This window comes from Gopherus evgoodei, chromosome 7 (genome assembly GCF_007399415.2).
Source record: "Gopherus evgoodei ecotype Sinaloan lineage chromosome 7, rGopEvg1_v1.p, whole genome shotgun sequence".
Classification (NCBI taxonomy): Eukaryota; Metazoa; Chordata; order Testudines; family Testudinidae; genus Gopherus; species Gopherus evgoodei.
The window spans coordinates 117,283,836-117,309,603 of record NC_044328.1 but is presented as its reverse complement, the minus strand read 5'-3'; the positions used below and the strand labels follow the sequence as shown (position 1 = coordinate 117,309,603).

At 40.3% G+C, this 25,768-nt stretch overlaps 1 protein-coding gene across 6 annotated transcripts in view; it reads left to right on the top strand.

Annotated features, from left to right (window-relative positions):
* Nucleotides 1–25,768, top strand: part of CNTN4 (contactin 4) — a 643,980-nt gene that overhangs the window by 54,537 nt on the left and 563,675 nt on the right. For all 6 annotated transcript variants that reach the window (XM_030569637.1, XM_030569641.1, XM_030569640.1 and 3 more), the window contains one exon: nt 17,374–17,419. The gene's annotated coding sequence lies outside the window, so the exon portion shown is untranslated. The remainder of the gene's footprint in view (nt 1–17,373; nt 17,420–25,768) is intronic.

Genomic DNA, 25,768 nt, shown 5'->3' with positions numbered 1-25,768 from the left:
TCAGGATGTGTCTACACTGCAATTAGCTGGTCTGGATCAGTTGACTTTTTGGCTCTCAAAGTTCAGGTTTTATTTTGGTGTAGACGTTTAGGCTAAGGCTGCAGCCTGAGCTCTGGGCCCCTTGCACCTCACAGGGTCCTAGATCCTGGGTCCCAGCCCGACCCTGAATATCTACACTGTAATTAAACAGCCCCTTAGCCCAAGACCTGTGAGCCCAAGCAATATTGCACAGGCCAAACATGAGTGTTTAATGGGAAAGTAGCCATACCCTGAGATTAACTCTGCTCACACTTGTCTGTGTAGCCTAGTGCCTTAGACAATACCTTTTTCTTGGTTTTGGTTATCACTACAGAAAGAAGCATTTAATTGCTCCTTCCATTTAGCTTGAAAAGAGTGGTTAGCACACCAATCTGCTTTAGGCAGGTCTGTGACTGATGGCAGCTATTAACACCTTCCAGCATTACAGTCTACAACTGTGTTTGCATTGTCCTTTCAAAGCTGGCAGACAGCACAGCTTCTAGTAATGCAAAACCAAGACAAGATATTCCCCCCCACCCCAATCATGTTCTGTGTCTTCAATTGGAGCTCTCTAGAGTACTGGATTTTGCTGGTTGTTTCACGTATATATTGAATCAGGCATCACAGGTTCCACGTGGAGTGGGCAAGGCAGAGAAACTCTAATTCCCAAATACCCTGTAGGAAAAGAGAAACTGCACTGAGCTAGGAGTCAAGATATGAGTTCCAATCTCACTTTTACTAACTGCTATTGACATTACTGTACACTTCATAGCTTGTACTGAGCTAGGCCATAAATCCTTGTCTTAGATGGTAGTCCAGTATTGTCTGCCATTTTACAACAAGCTTTTACAACTGAGAAATTGCAGTCACTCCAAGTGGAACTGGGAATATAACTCAGATATCCTTTCAGAATCAATGTGCCAAATATACGTTCCTGGCTGGTGCTCTAGCCCCGGGACCATGGTCCTCTCTGAGCCAGGAACAGAATTCTTGATCCCCAATGTTCTATTATCTAGTAAGTGTTGTGTAAGCCACTGGCAAAGTGTGTTACATCATCTTTAGTGTGTGGTCCATAAAAAAGAAAAAACACTTTTTAATAAAATGATAGATGTTATCCTGTATTTTTTTTAAAGTTTAGTTAATTAACCTCCTTTGAAATCCATTTCAAAGTTTGTTTGTTTGTTTGTTTGTTTTAATTGTAACATCAGTTGTGGGATGCCATGCAACAAAATCCAGGCATTCCATGTTTAATTTGTCTTTGAATTACTGATATCACAAACTGGTAGGTTTGATGGTTGGCATGCTTCTCATACACACATGCAGCTCCCAGTTACATATATAGAAATTGGCCACGGGTTCCTGGAGACAGAATTTGACCCCAATCATAATCTTTGAACAGCTAATATTTTTGGTTTCAGAGTAGCAGCCGTGTTAGTCTGTATCCGCAAAAAGAACAGAAGTACCTGTGGCACCTTAGAGACTAACAAATTTATTTCAGCATGAGCTTTCGTGAGCTACAGCTCACTTCTTCGGATGCATAGAATGGAACACGCAGACAGGAGATAAAAGCAGCAAAGAATCCTGCGGCACCTTATAGACTAACAGACGTTTTGGAGCATGAGCTTTCGAGGGTGAATACCCACTTCCTCAGATGCAAGATGCAGGAGATATTTATACATACAGAGAACATGAAAAGGTGGAAGTATGCATACCAACAGGAAGAGTCTAATCAATTGAGATGAGCTATCACCAGCAGGAGAAAAGAAACTTTTGAAGTGATAATTAAGATGACCCACAGAAGGTGTGAGGAGAACTTAACATAGGGGAAAAAGATTCAATTAGTGTAATGGTTGGGTCATTACACTCCTAATATTTTTGGATGTTTATAAATTAAAAATCCAAAAAATGAAGTTAAATTGGTAACTTGGCCCCCATACAGGGGCGGCTCTAGACATTTCGCCGCCCCAAGCAGGGCGGCATGCCACTGGGGGCGCTCTGCCGGTTGCTGGCAGGGCAACAGGCGGCTCCAGTGGACCTCCCGCAGGCGTGCCTGCGGAGGGTCCGCTTGTCCCGCGGCTTTGGTGGACCTTCCGCAGGCACGCGCTTGGCGTGCTGGGGTCTGGAGCTGCCTCTGCCCTTATAATATTGAACGCAAAAGGTAATTCAGAAAATAATTCATTAGAGGGTGACTTTCTTAAAAGTCTTTCCAAAGTTTTGAAGTATTTGGTTCCAGGTTTTGCCTTGGCCTGTTAGAAAGATGCGCGATGGCATTGAAATTTGAAGTTGCATCTGAATTTTGTCAGAGTGCAGAGTTATATGGAAACAGCATTTTGGTGGAGGTTCATCTGTAGGACAAATGTGATACTTAGGTTGAAATTTGTAGAGCTATTTTCACCAAACGCATATGGGAAGCAGTCTGATCATTTCAGGCATTGTTATGGCTCTCAATTATTTTTAAGTTTATGCAGATGACCGAAGATACAAGAGGGGTAGCTGTGTTAGTCTGGATCTGTAAAAAGCAACAAAGAGTCCTGTGGCACCGTATAGACTAACAGACGTATTGGAGCATAAGCTTTCTTGGGTGAATACCCATGCATCTGATGAAGTGGGTATTCACCCACGGAAGCTTATGCTCCAATATGTTTGTTAGACTATAAGGTGCCACGGGACTCTGAAGTTTTTTTGTTTGTTTTTTTTTCCCTACCATTTTATGGCTGTTCCAATTATCAGAGCCACAGGCCATGTGGGCTAAGTTCAACCCAGATGACAGCTTTTGTTCAGAACGCAGAAAGAAATTAGCATGGAAGCTGAATCACTATTGCACTCCAAGAAAAAAGCCTGGGCCCTTAGGTCATACGTCCCTTAGGCAAGATATGTGGAAACGCTTCCACAAAACGTGTAAGTGCTGTAATTAGCCTATGCCATAAAAGCATCTTTCTTTGATAGCATTAATCCATAGTTCTTAGGGGCATTAATAAAGGAAAGAAGCTACTGAAAGCGGTAAATTTTACTGCCTATGGATTGCTGGAGTCTATTGTCCTGTTTTTTGTTTGTTTAGGAGCTGCTACAGTAGGTTCATGCAAACTGTTACTTAAAAAACAAAACAAAAGGATACTCTCTCTAGAACCATGGAGGCTGATACTAAACAAACAAATCAGACCCAAAGATAGACTCTGCAGCTCTGATTTTCACCAGGCTCTCAACTGAGCCATTGATTTTTCTTGCTTTTCATACACCTGGAAATAATTGCAGGTGCAATTCCGTGAGGGCATTTTAGAGCACATAGACATGATTTGTTTGTGCAATAACACTATGGGTCAAATTGCAGTCAAAATCAGGGAGCTCTCTTAATGTCATGAAACATAACATCTCACACTCTGCTGTCTAGAGTGCGAGGATGCTTCCAGAAATGGAGTAGAGGCATGGAGATTTTGATGCAAATGAAAAGGTGCTTCTTTCACCCAAAGCCAAAAACTGCCACCAAAGGACTGTAATTCTTTAATATCAAGTGAGTCAAATAAAAGGACACATATCTAAAGAAAGCATTAACAAAGCTGAACTATAAACTAAAGGGTTGCACATATAGGCATTGACTTTTATTTTTCCCCAAGGGTGCTCCGCCTCTTTCCCCGAGGCTCACACCCGCTACTCTCCACCCTCCCCAAAGCGCCTTTTCAGACACCAAACAGCTGATCAGTGGTGCTGCCGAACAGCTGTGGCTGGCGGGTGTTGAGCATCCACTATTTTTTTTCCCGTGGGTGTTTGAGCGCCGAAGCACTCATGGAGTCTGTGCCGGTGGTTGCACACTTCATTGCTTCTATAGTCCAAGTTTATTGCACATGCCAGGTGCTCCTTACATCCCCCCTTTCCCCTCTTCACCAACAATCTGTAATTTGTTTAATTATTTTCTTGTTGTCTGGGGGAGGATGTGACGAGTTCCCTATGGTGCAGCCTGGGATCATTGGTTAGTGCCCCCTTTACTCTCCGGCCTGGGCTGTCTCTCTCACAATGCTTTGTTAGTGACAAGCAGCAAACCTCTGCAGGCACTGTGATCACTCAGCACAACAGACTGTGGAGCCCCACAGCCAGCTGGATTGCATGAAAGCTTGCAGAGCCACTCATGAATCATACAGAGTAAGGCACCAGCCAAATTCCCCCAGCTCCCACCCTTGTACCCCAGGAATATGCCATCTGAACAAAGGACACCCATACCATATTACCCCAGTCCATGGTCAAATATATTAGACAGTACCTACAATATTGATCTAGGTATTGAGAGGTGCAAGTCCAGAGCCTGAGTTGATTGACCCTATACAAATAAATTTGTGAGCATTGTGGATTTGCAAAACATTGAGATATGTTGACTTTTCATTCCTTTTCAGGATAGGAAAAAAGTTAAAAAAAATTCAGAAATTCTGGTGGGATATGTGACAAGGTGCTGGGCAAAGGGTTCCTGATTCAGCCCTCCGTCACGCCAGCTCCACTTTAGAGGGGGTAGATTAGAGCTGGCTGGAGATAACCTGGCCTTAACTGGGGAGGCAGAGACAGCTATCACCTAATTAGCCTGTGGCTGTATAAAAGCCTCCTGAAAAGGAATCTAGCAGCGGGGAGCAGAAAGAAAAGGAAAAGGCAGGGAGTGGAAGCAGGGAGGTAGCTCTTCCCTTCCTCCCTCCTGCCTGCAGATGATGAAGGGCCAACTGTACATGGTGAAACGGTGGTGAAAACAAGCCTGTGAATGAACCGCACCAGTGGTCACTAACCCCAGGATCTCAGAGTGACTTTGTGAACATGGTAGAGGAAGGAGCCGGGGGACCCTGCCACACTCTGATACAGATGGAAAAAAATAACATTTCCTGCCAAGCTGTAATAAAAGTGCCTTACCCAGGTTCATACAGCAGGTCAGTTGAAGGAACTGGGAGTACAACCCAGGTCTCTTGAGAGCAGAACTGGTACGCTGTCCACTGGAAACACTTTGCCTCATCTATTCCAGGGTGTCTGGATCATCTACCCACACACCATTCTAGGTATCACCACTTTTGTTTTATTTATTGTTGGTATTGGTCCATAGTTAATTTTAGTGGATATTATGTTTTATTTCTTTAATTTAAAAACAAAAGGAAGCTGTCATAGTAGATACTGGAGTCAACCACAGTATAAAGTTAAGTCCCTCACCCACACTCCTGTGTGTCAAGACTTTTTTTTTTTATACAGTGATGGGAGGGACACTTCATTTATTTTATTGGAGTGAACTTTTCAAATTTTGTGAGATTCTATGATGAGTTTACTTGTCTATGTCCTGTGACCCAGATACATGAGCTTGCAAAATTCTTTGCTAAATTAGTGTAGAAAACAATTGGTTCTTTGTTTTATGGAAGAGAAGGCAAGTGTATGGGAGAATGTGGGTGATCTGAGATTGCAGCTCCTAGTTTGTTCTGAAGCAAAGCTGAGAACAAATTAAAGAAGTCTAAAGAAGTAAAGAAACTGTCTGATTTTTAAAAAAAATAAAAAAAACAAACCTACACAAACTGAGAGATGGAGCTGTTACGCCAGGCAGGCCAGAATGTGGATGTGTATCCATCTGATCTTATCAGAGAAAAGTGAGAGAGCTGTCCTAAAATCTCACTTACCAAGCTAGTCATTAGTGACAGTAGAACCTTGATAAAATGTTTAACTAGCATTAAATATTCAAAGCGTTCATTCGGAGTAATCAATGGACTGGGTGGATGAATATATTAGCTGGCGAAGAACCACAAAATCATCACTTCAAATAAACAGGAGTTGAATTCTAGAGAAATGCAAAGTGGATGATACAGTGACGTCAATAATTACTACAGACTCTGCCTAAACAATCTATGTTTTATGGGCATTCTCCTGAGCTCTTGACATCCAGAGTCCTGTTATACTGGTCTTACTAAGAATCACAATCAAATACACACATATAGCCATGATCAGGAAAATGCTAAAAGATTCTTAACCACTTTTTTCTCTAAAAACAAATTTGAAAATCAGAAAATTATAGATGTTAGAAATGGAAAAAATCTGATTGGCCATCTAGCCAATTACCTATCTCACGCTATACATAGCTATATCAAGATTTTTGCCTACTGTATATCTTTCTTTCTGATGTGTTGTTCAAAGAAGATGTACTGACTTGCCATGAAAAATCATCTTTGCATTGCATCTTTGCCTTAGTATGATATGATTCTTTGGCAAAAGATGTAGAGGTACAACAGTTTGGAAATAGAAATAGAAATACAGAATCATGAGAAACCCACATGTGTTCATGAAAAGCTGTAGACATTTTGGACTTTTGGAAGTTTGTGGACTTTTTCCCTCTTTTAATCACCAGTGGTTGGCTGGAATTTGTCTTGCAGGAGGAAAACGGGGCACTTCAGACAAATCGGTCAGCATTGTTTTCTTTGGCCAAAGGAGGCATTCTCTCCCCGCTTCCTTATAGGCCGACAATGTTATGGAGACGACAATGGCTGTTTTGATGCTCTAGAGAGTGAAAGACAAGGATCAGGAACTGAACATTGATCCTCCTAGAGAGAAGAGCTCTAACACTGGCCACCAGATTGGCTGCTACTTATTAGACATCTCATTAAAAATAAGAAACAAATACATCAGCAGATTAAAATGATAGTGTATGAATTCTGACTGTTCACTGAAGACTGGCTACCACCTGATGCAACCAATAACCCTCTTTTTCTCAGAAAACCACTGTCTATTGGAAGATGCTGCTAAAGTGACAAGAAAAAGTTCAAATAAGCAAAGCAGAACTAACTTCAGTGGTAAAAGTGGAGATTTGTTGCTGATGGAGTCTGGCATACTGTTAAATAATCTTTTATGATAAGTGGCTGGGTTGATGTGCTGTATGCAAATAAGTCAAGAATCACTTACTCAGCAGTTCAGAGACTAGTGTATCACTTCGAGGAAATACAAAATGATACATGCATTTCATTGCATTTAAAGTGGAAAGGAGATGAACATAATGTGTTCTAATCCAAACTGCATTCTTTAGTGATCCATTTATTTTTACTGACAGATATACTTTAACCTGTTTACACCCACATAGCAAAATGTTTCCCTAAGAAATTTTTTTCAGGTTCATGCCTCTGTCTCCTATTTTCAGTATATTGGTGTGTATTGAGCTTAGCTCAATGGAGGGTGAAAGCCCACTGTAAACAATAGAGGAGTTAAAAGTTTAAGATAATGTGGCTAATATTTTCAGTTTATGAATCAGCCTGAAATCATATCTACATTTCTTTGACAATTTCTAAAGATGTTTTTATTTGTCAACATGCAGTCAAGCAGCTCAATGTTCATTTCATTTGTGAAGCAAATGAGATCAAGAAAATTTTCATTTTAAAACCTGAAATCAATAGAGATTTATAATACTGTTCTCAAGCTGATGATGTGTGTGTTCAGCTACCTTAAAAAAACATTTTCAGTGATCGTATTTTCACATTTAAGAAGTAACAAACCATCTGAGATCTTTGTTTTGACAACATTTTTCTTTGAAGTTAAACAGATGAATGCTGGGAGAGGTACCGTGACAATTAGACTTGGAGTCCTCTTTCCATGAGACAGATTGCACTTAGAGTGCTTTTACCGAATGTTCAGATGAACAAGAAATGTGCTTATGACAAATACATACAGGATTTATATTTCACCTCTGAAATCATCTCTCTTCAGTTTGATTGTCATCATCAATATATTGTGTTAATGACTATGTATGAATTCAGGGGTAGGAGGAAAGCCAGGGATTCAAATATCTAAGAAAAGTGTTCATAATTTATCAGCCACAGCTGGTAGGTGAGTAAAACATGGTATTCCTGTTAGGCAAGATGATTGCTTGCTGTGTGCACCTGCTTAGGGGAGTAAAGCATGTCATTGTTCTCGGTGGTGGCTCACAGGAGTGAGGCAAAGTTGTAGGTGATCAGGGAAGGGTAGGGGCTGAATGGAACTGTCCAAGTAGCACAGCTGAGCCGGCACCAAAAGGAAGTGATCTCCTGCTCGGTAACAGTAACAGATGACTTTCTCCTGGAGCAAGAAGGCAACCAGGAAACAAATTATGACTGAATCAAAATTCATTCCTTGGTCTGCTCTGGGAGCAGTGCAGCTACATGGTGCACTTTATTCCAGGCAGTTTAAAAAATATCACAATCTAGCCATTTATTAGGGAAATAATTGACAAACAAATGGTTAAAAAAATGAACCACTTAGTGCCATAAATCAACTCTCCTGGATCTTTTCTCTTTTAGGAAAAGAATAAAAGAAAAATATAAACCAGTGGATGCATACTGTGGATTAGAAGGCAAAAAATCACTAATGAATAGAACTGAATTAAATATTAAATACCAGTCACAAAAGCAGATATGGAGATGGGAGGTAGCACTGGCAACCCCTTTATGCCCAGTACCCACTGGTTAAGGCGCTCACTTCGAAGATGGGAGATCCATGTTCTGGTCCCACTGAGTCACAGTTCCTATCTAGTGCATCTCGTGTGACCGTGGAACTGTATTCCAGCCTGCACAGGACAAAGGCTCTGTCTACCTCTGGGAATTGCGTACGCTTTGTGAACTTGTTGCCATTTGTCTCATAACTTATTTATTTTTATTATGTTTCTCTTTATTTGTAAAAAACAAACAAAACCTGTTCCAGGCTTTCATCACGGGACTGAAAACTACCATTCGTACAGTTGGAGAAGGATGTATAGGGTCAAATTCTTGGCCTTGCTGTGGCCCATTTGCTTATATAACACAATGGAGACAATGTAATTCTGTCAAAAGGAGTGAGCTAGAAGGAGTGTCTTTGAGCTAGCGATTCCTGCTTTGTTTAGTCTAGGGATTCATCAGATTCCTCCCACAAGCCAGAGGAATTTAGAACAGACCTGAGACTGCTCGAAACTATGCCAGAAACTGAATCAGGCCCTGAATTGGTTCTATCCTACCTATAGGTATAGAGTGCTATTCCAGCATACTTGAGGATTCAGTCCCTACAGCTGAGTGGCATCAGCACAGCAAAGACACAACAAATTGTTGGGGCAATGGTTTTTGTAACTTTGTCTATAACAATAGCATTAATAATAGAGTATGCAATTAGCCACTACAGTACACATAATAGTATAATCCCTAACAGTGCATGTTGTATGTAATAATCTGAACTGTTGGATTCAAGAGTTCAGAAATGCCAGGGGGCCTATATTATTTTCATTGTACTTTGAGCCCCTCCTACAGCCCTAAGAAACTTTCTCCATGCTCTCCACTCATCCCATCACTCATCATCCACTTACGAACAGCTCCTTTGAGAGTCAGTCAGTGCCACTCTTAAATTGGCCGAATAATTGTTCTCCCTCCCAGGGCCAGAGCCTGCTGCATTCACAGCATAACCATGGGCAAAAAAATTATGTAAAGTTTCTGATGCCAATTACCTCTAACTAAGTACTTTACAGTGAGGAATCACAAAAGAAGGAGGATAAGGAAGGATCAGATGGTGAATATGGTGCCTGCTAAAGACCTGGGTTCAATTCCTTGCTCTGCTATGGACTTCTGATATGAACTGAGATAATTCTCTTCCTTTCTCTGTGCTTCAATTCCTCATCTCTATAATGGGGGAAACAGCAGTTCTCTACCTCACAGGGGTGCTGTGAGGATAAATGCATTAAAAACTGGGGATTGGATGGTAATTGGAGACACATAAGTGCCTGAGATAGATGTGAATGTGCATCTTTGGTGGTATGGCTTCTTTCTCTTGAAAAACAGCAGTCTACATTAATGTCAATATAAACACAAATTGCAGACTCCCAGAATTGAGCAGATGCAGAATGCAGCGTAAAGATTTTTATTGCCAACCGACAACATCAAATGGTCTTTAGGCTGTCATCAGTCGCTCCCAGTAACCAGCCACCAAAAAGCTGCCTTCACCTGAAAAATAGACTTTATTTTTTGTGCAATTAAACAGGAGTTCTGTGAAATGAAGTGGTGTCTTCTTTTTAATTTTTCTCCTGAAGTGATTGTTCCTTTGGAGAGTGTGTTACTCTTTTTTATATAAAACGAGGATCACTTAAAAATGAATCGTTTTAGTTTCTTGGAAGGGACAACTGAGAGACCAAAACTCATAGGTGGTGACTAGGGAGCCACGTTAAAGAACTGTCCCTTTAGCTTTTGGAACAACTTTATGTCTGCATTCTGCAGCTTGTTGCAATGATTTTCAGAGAAAGGCGTACAGAAAATTCTGAGCAGCTTAAGAACTCAGGATATGTTGTAGTACATTATATAGTGGCATCTAGGAGAGTGTTATGTTTGTTTCATAGTAATTTCATAGTTATGAATTCCAGTGTGTTCCCTGCCTGGGTATGAAGTGAGTGTTCCAGTTGATTGGAAGCTATGACTGATATTTATTCTAAAACAAAATTGGTTGGGGGTTGCTGGTTGTTAGGTGGTAATGTAGTTTAAATGCATTAGATTTTCAAGTGTGGAAATCTGTGTTCAATGTGGCTTGTGAGGATACAAGTACAATTACTTTAATCACCATCTCAAACATGTGTCTACCAGAGCACTATACAGTTTGGGTTAGAGCGGGGTGAAATATCTGCAGGGAAATTAAAGCACTATAAACTTGCCCTGCTTCCCAGTTTTTGAGTCACTGTGTCCATGTAAATGTTGTGCTTTGCATGAAATTATCCATAGAAGCAATGCTTCTGTTTTGAAGCTGAAAGTTCTTCGGCTTTGACTATTTCATACGCTGTTAATCTTTGGCAACGCACAGGCCATCGTGATGGGAGGAATGACTAGTTCCCTTCTCTTGCTCCACCTTGTTTTTTGTGGAGTTGGCTACAATGGCGAATGCCACAAGAAGACGGAGTGGTAGAGTTTTTGTCTGTCCATTGCCTCAGTTTGTTTGTGAGGGGGAGGTTCCCTGAGCAAAGGAAATGTGGCTATGATACCTATAGCTGAACAGAAAACTGTATACAATATACAAAGGTCAATGGAATGCCTTAGAACTTACATGTTTGAAAGTCTCTTTTGCTGTGTATAGACAGACACATATGAACACAGGTACTTTAAAACATGTAGGTTCTAAGGTTTTCCTCTGACCTTTGTGTATTGTTTTATAAATAATATGAAATTAATGGTTGAATCCAGAAAAAAGAATGAGGAAAAAGATTTTTTTTTAAAAAACCTAACCTGGAGAATGGAGGGAAAAAGGGGAAATGGACAGAGGCCACCCAAGACAATCTGCTGCTCTAGGCAAAATTTTAGGGTGCTGCCCCCCTCTTACTGAGATTTGGAACTGCATCAGAATTTCTGTGGGGGTGTAGTGAGCCTTTTTGATGGTTGGGTGATTTATGGTGGAAGTGGCCCTGGGAGAGGGGGGCCTTGAAGCACCAGCTTGCAGCACCACTCACTCACCTGCCTGGCTAGGTAGCCCAACTACCACTGCCTGGCTAAGCAGAATCTGCCTCACTAGGCAACTACCTAATTTGCCTAAAGCTAGAGCAGCTCCTGGGAATGGATATTTAAATAATTATAACATTTTGATCTAATAATTTTTCCTTCGTGTAAATGTTTTCATTTCCAAGTATATCCTGAAACTTAAAAAATCATTTTGGGCTCAAATCTCTCACCTTGAAAAAATATCTCATTAAATGGACCCCGTTATGGCCAAATGCATTTTTCTTGGCAATGTGCAAAATCACAATGCTCAGCTGTGAACCCCATCCCAAGCACGGCGGCATGCCGCGGGGGGCGCTCTGCCAGTCACTGGTCCCGCGGCTCTGGTAGACTTCCCTCCACCGAAGCCGCAGGACGTCCACCGGAGCCCTGCCTGCTGCCCTCCCGGTGACCGGCAGAGCGCCCCCCTTGGCATGCCGCCCCAAGTACACACTTGGCATGCTGGGGCCTGGAGCCGCCCCTAATCTCTTCTCCTCTCTGCTAAATGTAAATTTATGCTTGCACCAGGCCAGCTAGTTATCTGTTTGTCAGTCAGTCGCCTTTGCCCTCTACTGTTGTGCTATAGAGAAGTGTATCTGCGGCGGAAACTAAATAAACATGACACCAATTAATGAAACAGTAAAAGGATTTCTGCTGTTAATATTTGAAGATATATACTGCAAAAAGCTTCTGAAACATATTCGTCAACAGTGTGTCTGCAGAGTTAAATGAGAAGTTCCTTGAGAGTGGTTTTTTTCTTTAAGTTTAAGTACTAGTTAGTGAAGAGCTCATATAAAAGGAAATTAGTTGCAGAAAAACTAGAAAAACGCAGGACCCATATGAATGCAAGACCTCAGCTCTCATAGTTCAGAGCTACTTCAAAAGATTTTGTGGCTATTTTGGAACTTATTTGTTTCCAATGAATTAAACACTCAGTGGTGGGAGGGATAGCTCAGTGGTTTGAGCATTGGCCTGCTAAACCCAGGGTTGTGAGTTCAGTCCTTGAGGGAGCCACTTAAGAACTGGGGCAAAATCAATACTTGGTCCTGCTAGTGAAGGCAGGGGGCTGGACTTGATGACCCTGCAGGGTCCATTCCAGTTCAATGAGATAAGTATATCTCAATATATTTTAAATGGAAGAGTTCTACCAGAGACTTCAATAGAAGCAGGAATGGGCTCACATTCTGGCACTAAATTTCCTTATTTCTTTCCCCTCAGTATTACATCACGATATTAAATAATGCAACCAATGATACCTACCAGCATCTCTGTACCAGATTTTCATTTTACAAAATAAACAAGCAAAATTTTCCATATTCAAAGCAAAATATCAGACTTGGTTTGAAACTCAGTGAGACACAGTGAAGGTGGTGATATCAGTAGCTCCAACTCCATTGATATCAGTGGACTTACACTAGGGCTGAATTTGGCCAATGACTCTTAGTTTTGGGCTATCTTGAAGAGTCAGAGTTGACAGTAAAAAGGGGTCTGCGCTTTTTCCTAAGGAAATGCCCACCCAAATGTTGCGTAAACATTCTTTTTCATATGGCAACTTTGAAAAGCAACATTAAAGATTAACATCCAAGTTTGTCATCCACTCTATGGCTTTTGATGAAACAGAATGAATCAAGGCAATTTCTCTAGAGAAGGCAGCAGTTTATTAGGTATTCCATGATTTGGATGTCTTCTCCACATGTGCATACTGGCCTGTTCTTCATTCGTGTAGTAAGTAATTGCAACACCCATTTGAGGTTCAAATGCAGGTTGCTGTAATCCATATTGTATGTGGCATGGTGAAACCAGGTGGTTGTCTGTAGGATCTGTAATCAAGTCTTGATTCTTGACATCACTGTTTTCTCACAACTTCAGACACTTGTCTTTTCATGACAGTCCCAAAACAATGAGAGGTTTAGCTGTTAACCGGAAGTAGGTTCCTGGACCTAAGGTGGCATCTCAGGGTTTCTTTGAGATCTTCATAAATAGGCAAGTCTGAGTTCATTATCACAGAGATGTATTCTTGTACTATTGCTGCTTCTCCTTGGAGGTGTCATGATATAATTCCTCAATCTGAATCTTAGAGTCCAAAAGATGGGGTACCAGCATGAATTCCTCTAAGCTTAATTACCAGCTTAGATCTGATAGGCTGCCACCACCCAAAAATAGTGTTTTGGGGCACTCTGGTCCCCCCAAAACCTTCCCTGGGGACCCCAAGACCCAAATTCCTTGAGTCTCACAACAAAGGGGAATAAACCATTTCCCTTCCCCCTCCTTTCTTCCTCCCAGATCTTTCCCGCCCTGGGTACACTAGGAGATCACCGTGATTCAAACTCCTTGAATCACAACACAGAGGAAATCAGGTTTTTTTCTCCCCCTTCTCTCCCTCTCCCAGGCATTCCCTTCCTGGGCTATCCTGGAGAGAGAGACAGATTCAAGCTCCGTGAATTTAAAACAAAGGGATTCCACCTTTCCCCCCTCCCTTCTCTCTCCCTGTCTCCCACCAATTCCCTGGTGAGTACAGACTCAATTCCCTTGAGCCTTAACAAGGGGGAAAAAAATCAATCAAGTCTTAAAAAGAAAACTTTTAATAAAAGAGAAAAAAAAGTGAAAGTTGTCACTGTAATTTAGATGGTAAATGTTACAGGGTCTTTCAGCTTATAGACACTAGAGAGGAGCCTTCCCCCCAGCACAAATACACATTGAAATCATTCCAGCAAAATACACATTTGCAAATAAAGAAAACAATCAAAAAGACTAAACCACCTTCCACTGTCACTTACTATTTGAATAGAAAATTAGAGAGCCTGTAGGTATGTCTGGTTACCCTCTCAGAACCCAGAGAGAACAACAGACAAAGAAAACACCCAAACAAAGACTTCCCTCCACCGAGATTTGAACGTATCTTGTCTTGTGATTGGTCCTCTGGTCAGGTGGTCCAGGTTCACTGCCCGTAACCCTTTATGGGTGAAAGAGACATTAACCCTTAACTATCTGTTTATGACAGGAGGGTTGGTGGTAAGATATGTATGAGAACAGGAAGTCAGCCTGTGACTTCAGCAGTCTGACAATTCTTGTAGCAGTGTTCAATTGCACATCGACAAGTTTCATATGTATGCTACCTGTCCATCCTGGCATGCAATAGTCAGTTGCTGAGAAGATGAAGGCGAAAAGTGACTGTCCGCAAGGTGTGAGTGCTGCTTCCCAACTGATCCTGTCTAGTTTGTGGATTACATTGTTTCTAGTCTGTATCTTGGCAGCCATCCTCATCAGATGTTGTCAGTATGTGAGGCTATGATCCAGAATCACTCAGCTATTTCAGGAAGTCGTTGTACCGGAGTGTAATGTTGAGGAAGGTGACATTCAAGCACCTCTTTGCATGTTGGTTGCTCTGGTAGAAAATTGAGACAGCTGGGTTTTTTTTAGGGTTTGGATCAGAGTTGCCATGACCAATAGTATTCCAGGTTTTTTTAGGTCTTTTGTGAGGATGTGTTCCACTTCGGTGAAAATGCTTGCTTGAATGATGAGTGCAAAATAATCCATGTATCCAAATTTCTGTAACTGAGTCAATGATGTGTCACTGATATAAATATTAAAAAACAATGGTGCAGAGATGGATCCCTGTGGGAACCCATTGTTCAGTAGTTGAGGTCTGCTGTCTGTTCTGTTCTGTGTGAAACTTGCTGTTGGTGGCGTGACTGTCTGCAGGTGCAGTGTTGTTCTGCAACACTGTTTTCAATACTTTTTTTTTTTTTTTAGTCGCAGGCCACTGAATTTATACAAAAGCTGACTTTTATTAGGCAACTGATGTTTGCATGTCCCATGGCTGGGTGCTATGCTAAGTATGTTACAAACTTATTATAAATCCTTATATTGAATTGTTTCCATATTTTCAAATGTTTCAATTTATTTCCTGTCATGGGGGTCCACTCTCTGCATGTGGTGCCTCCTCCTGGTGACTCTGGGGATTAACTCTTGCCAGGCACTACCCTCCTCTGGTGGTGTCTTTACCCGTCCCTTTCACCCTGCTTACGTTCCTGTTTGTGGCTTGGTCCTCCGACCAGGTCACTAAGGTCTGCCCTTTCTGGGGAATTCAAAATCCTTCCATACCAGCTGTCTGACTAGTGTCTCCAACATTCTGTGACACCTTCAGTTGCTGGTAGGGGAACCCAGCCCCACCCTCTACGCTGGGTTCCAGCCCAGGGACCCTATAACAAGCAGCCAAGGTCTACACAATCCTACCCCTGGCTGTTGTTTCCCTGGGCTTCCTACCTATCTGGCTTTCCCATCTTCCTGGGTTTGTCAGCCCAAACTCCTACCCCTCAGAGAGTGACTATAGACTACTTCCTAAGGCCCTCTGCTGCTTGCAACTCCTCCAGTAGCCCCTCCTCCACCACCCCCTCCTATTCCTGCCCAACTGAACCCGTTTCTAGTTTTTGCCCTTTTCCTGGTCTCCTCCTTCAGGTGCAGCCTGGGCAGTTAATTGGCCTGCCTAGCCACTTTAACCCCTCTTGGCCTGTGTGTGGTGGGCACTCCATCACATTTACCCTAAACCAAAATTTGAGTAGATGGTAATTTGGGTTAACTGGCTACCTGCAGAGCTAGAACTTCTTGTGAACTGGATGGGCTGCAAGTTAGAGTGATCTGACACCTAAGCTTTAGGGTTTGGGGCCTACTCGTTTTGGTGAGCTACAAGCTATGAGCTAAAAGAACAGGAGTTCTTTTTATGGATACAGACTAACACGGCTGCTACTCTGGAAGCTATGAGCTGTGATCTTGAGGAACTGAAAAGTCTATCCATGCAAGTAGTGAAAGTCTGCCACATTTGGCAGACTGAGAACATTTGTGCAGCAGAGGAAGCTAGATTTTACTGGTAGGACTTGGCAGGCTATAAGAGCGTGTTTGGTCCACAGTTAAGTCCAAGCTGTTAAAAGCTTAAGTTCAAATAGCCACAAGTAGAATTCGTGAACTTGAATATAAGCTACTGAGTGCAGTGAGTGGTAGGTCTAAGAGTCATTTGCCACCGCCAAGAGCTGTTCAAGAGAGAATTAACTCAAGTAGAAGGGATCAGTGAATCATATGGTGGAAAAATCCAGTGGAGTTCTTGGCCTAACTTTGCTTTTTTTAACTCACTTTAATTAACTCTTTGGTTTTCAAATGATTTAAGCTTTTTTTTTTTTTTTTTTTTTTAAGTTTTAACTTTCATAATCCAAGAACATATATGTATTAGGAGAAAGGCAGGAAGAGAGAGGTTAGTTTTTTTGGAATGTGGAAGGGGATGATTGCATTCAGTTGTTTATGCTTGACTATTGTCATCACTGTATATATGTATTTGGTGTGTATGACTACTTACATTTACGCTTTCACAGAACACTTTTTGTCAGATCGAGTAACTTTGCTGCCCATCATACCTTTGTAAACTTATTTTCCAGCATTTCAGTTTTATATTGTATTTTCTCCAAAAACAAAATAGCTATATAGTACCAAATCCTGAAGTCTGTACTCAGTCCTGACTCAAGGCAAATTCGTATTGACAACAAAAAGTTTAGCCCTGAGTAAAAATTAAAGACATAGGGATCTGACCCTTGTAATACTTCAGGTCTCAGCTGCATAGAGAGACATTTGGGTACCTGCACGCAGTAAGTCCTGCACAGTATAGTCTCATCCTCCTTCATTAGCAGCACAGCACATGTGTGTTCATTTAACTGTCTACTTGTCGTCTTATCTTCTGGTACAGTTTGAATGCTAACCTGTAGGTACCCTAACTGTTTCATGTTGTAATAATGTAGTTTATATTCTGTTTTGTAATTGCAAATAGCTCTACCCATCCCTCCCCACCAGTAAAAATGACGTAACACACACAATTAATCAGTTTACTGATAAAAATCAATCTGACTTATTTTCTGTATTAATTTATTTTTTTCAGGTTATGGTGAATTGAATGAAGACTACATACCATGCACTGGAGTTAGGTAGAGCTTTTATATTTTAATATTTATTGTTGTGTCATCTCTCATAATTCCTCTTATACCATAGTTTCTCAGTTTTCAAACTACATTAATTTGTTGAATGATAGTTTAATTGGTAGCAAAGGCCCTCTTTCACTTCTGCAAACTGAGTGGAGACATTTGTTTACTGTTTACATAGTTAAATGACACAGAATCAGTAACATAGGTATAATTTTTGAGTTATAGTTTATATTGCATAAATTAAGATTGACAAAACATACATCACTCATGTAACTATTTTCACCTTCATCTCCTCCTTTCCCCTCATTTTTCCAAAAGTAACCTCATTTGAGATTCCATGTGTATTTCTGATAGAATGGCCTTCTCACAGAAATTGTGGTTTATGGTCAGGCTGTATTTTCTGTCCCTTCCTGTGATTCTATCATAACATTTCTAAACTTGGTAGTTAGTAAATCATTGAGAATTTAGAGTGAGTGTGTTTATTTTAATTGACTTACTTTTAAGTAGGTCATTTGAGTGTAAAATGCTGGGTGCTCAGCAAATTTACATTAGCTAGATTTGAACATATACTGGTTTGAGATGAGATTTTGGCCTCTATGTTTTGAGTTGGGTCTGGCACTCCAGAGCTCCCATTGATTTCAATGGTGCAGGGTAAGGATTTAAATCTAAGTTTCATTGTGAAAGAAGTTTGGGGCCCAAGTCTGCTCCCATTCAAATCAAGATTGGCAAAAATGAGCTTGTTTGGGGTCAGATACTGTATCCCATTCTATAATCTGTTTTTCACCTTCTCTAATGTTGTGGTAGCCAATTTCCGCTGTTAAATAGGTACACACTAGGAGTACTCATGGTAGTAAGTATTGCATTCGGTAATTTTGTTGGATCTATCTAAGCCTCTTCAAAAGTTGTTTGAATCATATTGTGGGAGATATGTATGAATTTGCTTGTGGTGTTCTTCTAATCTGAGATTTGATTACTCCATCTCTATTGGGTAGATGCAGATAGTACATCATTAAAATATTTATTTTTCTCAGTTCTCCTTTTCTAGATGTGAATAATTTAAAATGTTTCTCCTGGGCCGCTTGCATGTTGTATAGAAAGCCAATTGAAGAATTTTATGCGTTTATTTGAATTAGAAGAGAATTTAAGTGACTTTTGTCTAAACAATGTGGTCCTGTTGGAAATTGGATCATCTTTCTTGAACTTGCAAAGTCACTTGCAAAGTTATTTTTTTCTTTTTTGAATATTGTTTGATAAATTTTGCTCGTGTGACACATCAGTTTCTAATTGTCCAAAAGAAAGAGCTTAATTTCCTTTATCTAAAGGAACTATTATTCAGAAATATTGTGCTGTAGTATATTTCTAAACTGATCTTGTAGTCTTTCCTCAGGTGAAATTCCCATTACTATGAATTTTCCTTCAAAATGAGGGATCATGATACTAATCTTGTTGTAAAGTGCTTTGAGATCTACTGACGAGAAGTGCTGTATAAGAGCTTGGTGGGATTATTACTACTACTAATTATTATTATAATAATTAACAATAATGGGAGTTTTGCCTGAATATGAACAGTAGGATCAAGATGTGTGTTATGAAAATGATATTCTAACTTTGCTAGGTCTGAGTTTTGCACTCTGAATATTCAAAGCATCAATCTGATACAAAGAAAAGTTCTGGAACAGTAATAGATGTGCTACTAATGACCCACAAACATCAATAAAACAACTGCCCTATTTACTTATCTTCTGTTTATCAGTGCTATACTAGATAATTTAACACGAATGCTGTTTCAATTTGCATGTAAAATGTGTTCCATTTGAATTAAATGCCTCCTTAATCAGCATATTTTTTTCCAAATTTAATATATGTGACTAGTAATATAGTTTAAAAACAAACATTTAGTCTCCAAGATTAACTGCTGAATATTTGTAGTCTAACAGTTTTATATGGACACATGCTTGATGTATTCCCTTCATGTGACATTATAGCTGGTTTATGATAGGTGTGTGTCTTTCTGTGGTTCAGTACGTAAGCAAGATGTTCAGTATCAGCTTTTCATTTTCCAAAAAGGGTTCAATAAGTAAACATTTGTAAGCAAATATTTATAAACATACAATTAAAATAATGTGGAATCTGTTCCTTTATTACCTGTTGAGGTGAATGGAACATCTGCCTGCAAACAGTAATCTTAGAAAGCCTTTAGTTGCAATGCTTTGTATTCAACACCTAAGTTGTCAGTGTAATTTAATAAGAAATATTACCAGCAAACATACTGTACTGTTGTACATGAGCTTCAGTGCCATCATTTGCTGCTCAGAAGTTCTGGACAATAGCTCTAAGGTAGGAAACTGTAATGGATGCATATTCTGTTATACGTAAAGCATGCATAGCAATCAGGTATTGCAAAGATCTGAGATTGTTTGTTTGTTTGTTTGTTTGTTTGTTTTTTCCCCTCGGTATTTATTGGCAAAGTGATAATTCTGGGGTGAAGGAGTAACTGTGGAAGTTGACTATTAATAATTGTCACAGACTGACTGACATTTCATTCAGTTTGGAGACGTTTCTCTATTAGTTCACTTAGTCAGTGTCCTTAGGAGATCTACATCTTATATAGTCATTTATCTCTTTCTCTCTTCTTCAAAGGCACTGGGACCTTTTGCTGTGTCTGTAGTCTTCTCAACCCCACTGAAGAGAATTATTTCTCCTCCTAGGACTTCCTTGATCATTACTAGGCTCTATCTTGCTCTCTCCCCTGCCCCTCCTCCTCCTCCCCCTTGCAACATCCCCTATCTCCTCTAATTTAGGTCTTTTCTCTCTCCCCTACTTCTGTTCCCTCCTAGTTGTTTTCATTTCTCTTGCCAGATCTCCCTACCATTACCTTTAGGTACTTTTTCTTCTCCTCACTATTCTTCTTGAAAATATTTGTTGGATTTCTGCTGCTACCATTACTTACTCACGTTGCATTCTCATGCTGTTCATGGAGGGTTAGCGTGAGGTTCTCAACATGCTGCTATTAAAAATGCAACTTTCAATGTCTTAAACTTGTCAATAAATAAACGCATTAGGCATTTCTTTGGCCTGATTAGGCAAATACTTTTTAAACCAATTGTTTTGAAGTAATGTAAAAAATCAGTAAAACTGTTATCTGATCTTATAGCTGTGGAAGCTCTTCTTTCAGAGGAAGCGGGTTCTGTAGTACTCCTCTTATCTGTTTAATTAAAAGATTACACACTATTTTAAGCACTGTGTAATTTTAAGTCTTTCCAAGACTGGTATCATATAATGAGACCCAAAGATGACCTATTACTGCAACGTGTGAAGCTCCTCTTGCAAGACGATGAGTTTTCTTGCATTTCAGAAGAGACCCAGAGAAAGCTTTCTTTGTCAACAGCATACCCAGATGCATTCCTCTTGACATCTACACTTTGGGCCACACTTGGTCATAATACAACGGTGTTTAGCATTGGGCTTATTATGACTTACAGAATGAGGAAAGGAGGGAAACTATATGGGGCAGTGCTCATTGTTTGGTGTTAATTCAGTAGTTTTGTACCCACTGTGATCACTGGGTGAGATATTTGAAAGAGCTCTGTGACTAGTTTAAATTAAAAGATGCGGGCAGCTATCCAAAACAGTGCATCTTGGAAGTTCTTCTATTCCTTTAACTGTTAATTGATTTTAGGCCTGATTATTTCTTTTGCTGTGCATGCCAGCTTTTCCATTGATCACTGCAAACCTGGTTTTCAGAATGACTGCACTTGTTATATGGTATTTACTCTCCCGATAAGAGTGCATTGTGCTCAAAATAACACCAAATATCTATTAAATTAGCAAGTGTACTTACATGTTTATGAAACCATATGGAGAAACAGTTTCTACATCAGCGCAAATCCACTTTTCTTCACTTGGTTGATGTACAGAGAGATTATCATGGTCTTCTGAGAAGGTTAAACTGTCATCTTGTTAAATATGTACTGAAAATAAATAATGCTGCTAAAGCTGCTGCCACTTGTGATTGATACTGATGACGGATGGTAGTTTTAAACGTGTGTGTGTGTGTGTGTGTGTGTGTGTGTGTGTGTGTGTGTGTGTGTGTGTGTGTGCAGATGCACACAAATTGCCCATTTCCCAGACATTTCAAGGTTCCTTCCTTAGATTATGATGTAATCTGGGTTTCTAGTTGCTTTAGACATCTCTTCTGATTAAGGGGAAAGTAACTGCAATGCTGAAATAGCACTAAATCTGGTGCTAAAGGATAGGTTTTGGTGATTTATTGCCCACTTATTACATGAGTGACAGCATTGTATTTCGGACAATAGGGGGTCACCCCTGTGAGGATTGCTTTTCTGTGACAAACAGCTCATGGCTTGTGTGTGATAATGGTGGAGGCATAGAGGCATAGTGCTATCTTTTTTTTTTTTTTTTTTGGTCTTGAAAGCGCTCATTACTATGATAGATAAAGCCGTTGAAGTGAATAATAAGGTTTAAGTAAGTGTTAAAGTTGGTGTAGTCCTCTCAACTTTATTTCTATAACATCATTGGATCCTGGTGCTAGCACACCCAACTCTTTTCTTCACGTGACACCAGCAGTCATTTCTCCAATGTTGTTACTAAGCCCTGGTTGAATTTTAATTCCAACGCTTGAACAAAAGGGAGAATGAATAAAAACTGTTTTTTAAAGAAAAGGCCAATAATGTTTGTATCCATTCGGTAAACATTATCAATCAAAGTTCTCCTGGCTTTATACGGGCTGTTTCCTTAACAAATACATGTATGCTGTGACTATTTATCAAAGCTGGGAGTTTAGATGATGAGCTTGAGCACTCTCTCTCAGGCTAACAATAAAAATAGCCCGTTTGCAGTTTTGTTGAGTGAGCACTTGAAAATTGGCAGAATAAATGTGTTGTTCTGACATCAGGACGAGCCTCTTGGAGCTTGTTTGTGTTTTAAGGTTGAGAGTGTGCTCCCTCTCTGACTGATCTTTTGGATCTGCAATCTCTGACTGATCTTTTGGAAAACACCCTTGTATAATACGGCAGTCAGGTCAGGTTTGGAAGTTTTTGAAGAAATGTACATCATGTGTACTATCACCTACTCAAAGCCTATAAGTAGAGAGTCTTCTAATGGGTGTAAAGGTGGTTGGGGCTGAAAGTGAAGAGGTCTGTTGGAGATAAACTACATTTATTAAATGAAAGAGGGAGAGAGCCTTAAACAACAATGATATAGGTAGCTGCTGTCATGAGTGCTCTTTAAAAGGAATGAAAAACTGCTTCATGGAAAGAATTACTGTATTGAAAAATGAAATGTTGCATCACTGTAATCAAGCATGTGGTATTGCTTCTAAAGGGCATGGCAAAACAATATGTCTGATGCAATAAGAAAGATGAAAATTGCTACAGGAGCTGTTACTTCAGATATTGCATCAATCATCCCATGTCTTAGGACTGTAGATGACTCAAGGGACAGTTAAGTGAATTTAGTGCTCATGAAAGATGTCAGATTGACAGTCCTGGAAGTGAGGTTCTCTGTTTACTCACAGCACATGCAGCAAAGACAGCATGGGAAAACCTTGTAACTTATACCTGACCAGAATGGATACCCTTTTAGGACTGAGGAAAGTGCAGCCTCTGTGTATCTTTTTAAGACTTTCAAGCGATTGCTAACTTATCTCAGTTGCCACAGTGGTTTGAGGTGCCTTAGGAACTGAAATGAGACTGCTATCTTATTTCCTGAAGCCTAACAAGTAATCAGCAACTTTGAATGGCTTATGACTTGGGATGAATGAAGCCTAAGGACTTAGGTGCCAAACAGTATCATACTATATCATACCATAGGCACATAGATAGATACATAGAGATTTAAGGTTTTGCATATCTCACAAACTAATTTCAGTTGCTGCTTTCCCCCTTGTAATTTAAATCCATTATTATTTTTTTAAAAGAGAAGATGCACTTTTCCAGCTAGCAGAGGTTAGGAGTCTATTACAGGAGTAGGTGGATGAGGTGCTATGGCCTGCAATGTGCAGGTCAGACTAGATGATCATGATGATCTCTATGTATTAGGGGGAGAAAATCACCTCTTTCCAAAGGTTAGAGTCAGCAACTGGTTGGTATTTGGTGTAGACTGTTTCCCTGCCCCCGACCCTCCCACCACCACATAAACCCTTTCTGCTGTTCTTTCACAATCTTTCCACATTTTGATTTGTAACTCCACCTGCTTTTTGCTCCCTTTTCTGCCTCCTTGCATTTCTTTTGGTTTTCTCTCCTACATTCAGGCCTAGGGTGAGGATGATGATAAGCAATACTTAAATTTCACAGAGATAAGTGTTGTTAGACTATACATTGCTCAGATAAATAAAACAGAGACAGAGAGAGAGATTAAATGACTTGCCCCAGGTCACATAGTCAATGTTAGAGCTAGGAATAGAACCCTGGGTCTACTGAATCAAACAGGTTCGAAAGTGGGCAAAACAAGTTCAACCATCTCTAGCCTCTACCAGTCTGTGCTGGATTTGAATTGGTGACCTTGATAAGAAAGGTTCCATGTTCTACTATTCATCTCCTAAGCCAACTAGTCCCACTGCACATTTTAATTTAACATTATTAAACTACTACCAGTGTAAGTGCTTGTTATAGGTAAGAGGAGTCACTAAACTTTGAGAGTCAGAATGATAAATTCACCCACTATTCTCATCTTAATAAGAATGAGGTAAAGGTAATGTCTGCATTCCAGATCTTCCACATTTCCGTAATTTAAATATTCTCAGAGTTAACCAGGGCAAAAACCATTAGTAATCTACAAATTACTTTTCGGAATGAAAGAGAATTTAGATGCAGCAGCAGCTTGATCAGAATCCTGCATCAAAATGAACATGAAAGAGCTTTCTTGGGTGTGAAAGGCAAGGAAGTCAGAATTGAACCATAGCAAATTTGAATGCAAAAACCTTGCTTGGTGCTGCAGAGTTGAAAGAGGAATCTCTTTGGCTGAAGCAATGGCTGTCACAATTATAAATATTAAAAGGTATGGAGCACAAAGAAATGAAGGGCTAAAGAGGTAAGCCACAGCTTTAGCAAAGACCCACAATCTCTCCACAAAATTATAACACAGTGATGACACGCATGTACACAATAAGGGTTAAATAAGGCTGTAAGTCTTGAGAAAACATTCCACCTAGAGAGAGAATTTGTTTAGATTCGTTTTTTCTCCACAGCTAACTTTTCATGTTTGTTCGGTCAAGTCAAAAAATAGGCTTGGAATCCCTGAAGGGATATTCAGTGAATGCGTTTGCGTGTTGTAGAGTCTCTTTAGGGATTCCACGCCTATATGTAGGCCGGGTTCTTAGTCCTGCTGACTAGTTTCTTACAACGTGAGTAGTTCTGTTGGATTTAAGATGCTCAGGTACAACTTAGTATGAGTAAGCAGGATCTGGTCCTTTAATTATTTAGGTAGGGATTTTCAAAGGTGCCTGAAGAATTATTTATTTGTCTAAATCCTATTCAAATTCAACAGGATTTGGGAACCTACTTCCCATAATTTCTCTTGAAACTCCCAGCCATGCTCTACATCTGTTACTTGTTTTCTTTTAGAAGAAAAGTCCTGTTTTGCTGCTAGCTTGCCAGTTTGTGCTCTGAAGCCTGGGAGCTCTGTTTCTGGCCCAACATCGATCTTTTATTCCCTTTGTAACAAGAGTTGATCTCTAGCTCCCCCTGTAGTCAAAACCATCGATGGCTTTGGTCAGCTGTGATTCAAACAGTACCAAACCTTCCTTTGTCATGCACAAGGTAAGTGAGATACCCAAGACCTTAAAAGTGCAGTGGACTTTAAGAGGACTTAGGGTCATACTAAGTCCTATTATAGGTGCACGCAACTCCGTTAACTTCAGATGAGTTGTACCAGAGTGAAATTTGGCCTTTAAGATTTATTGGCTCTTCAGTCTATTGACCAAATAAATCAAATGTTCCTAATATCTATTATAAGAATGGCCAGGCTGGATCAGACCAACGATCTATCTGTGGTTAGATGTTGATAGATGTTTAGTTGCCTGTGGGGGTTCCCTCTGTGTGCCACCCCAGCCCTACGCAGACAGCTGGCACGGCAGACCTCAAGAGAACCACCCAATGACCACAATATCCATTAAGGGACAAAGGACAAAGGCCAGGTTTATTGTCAACGAAGCATGGTACTAGTATCCCCCATTCTCTACCAGATCCTAATACACATGTCTGTAACAATGGACCAGCTCAGTAAACAGCAGGACTTCCCGTTCCTCCTTAGGCTAGACAAAGATATTCCCTCTGATATACATCTTTATACCCCGATACAAAAAATTTAGTGCTGCCCCTCCAACATAGTTAC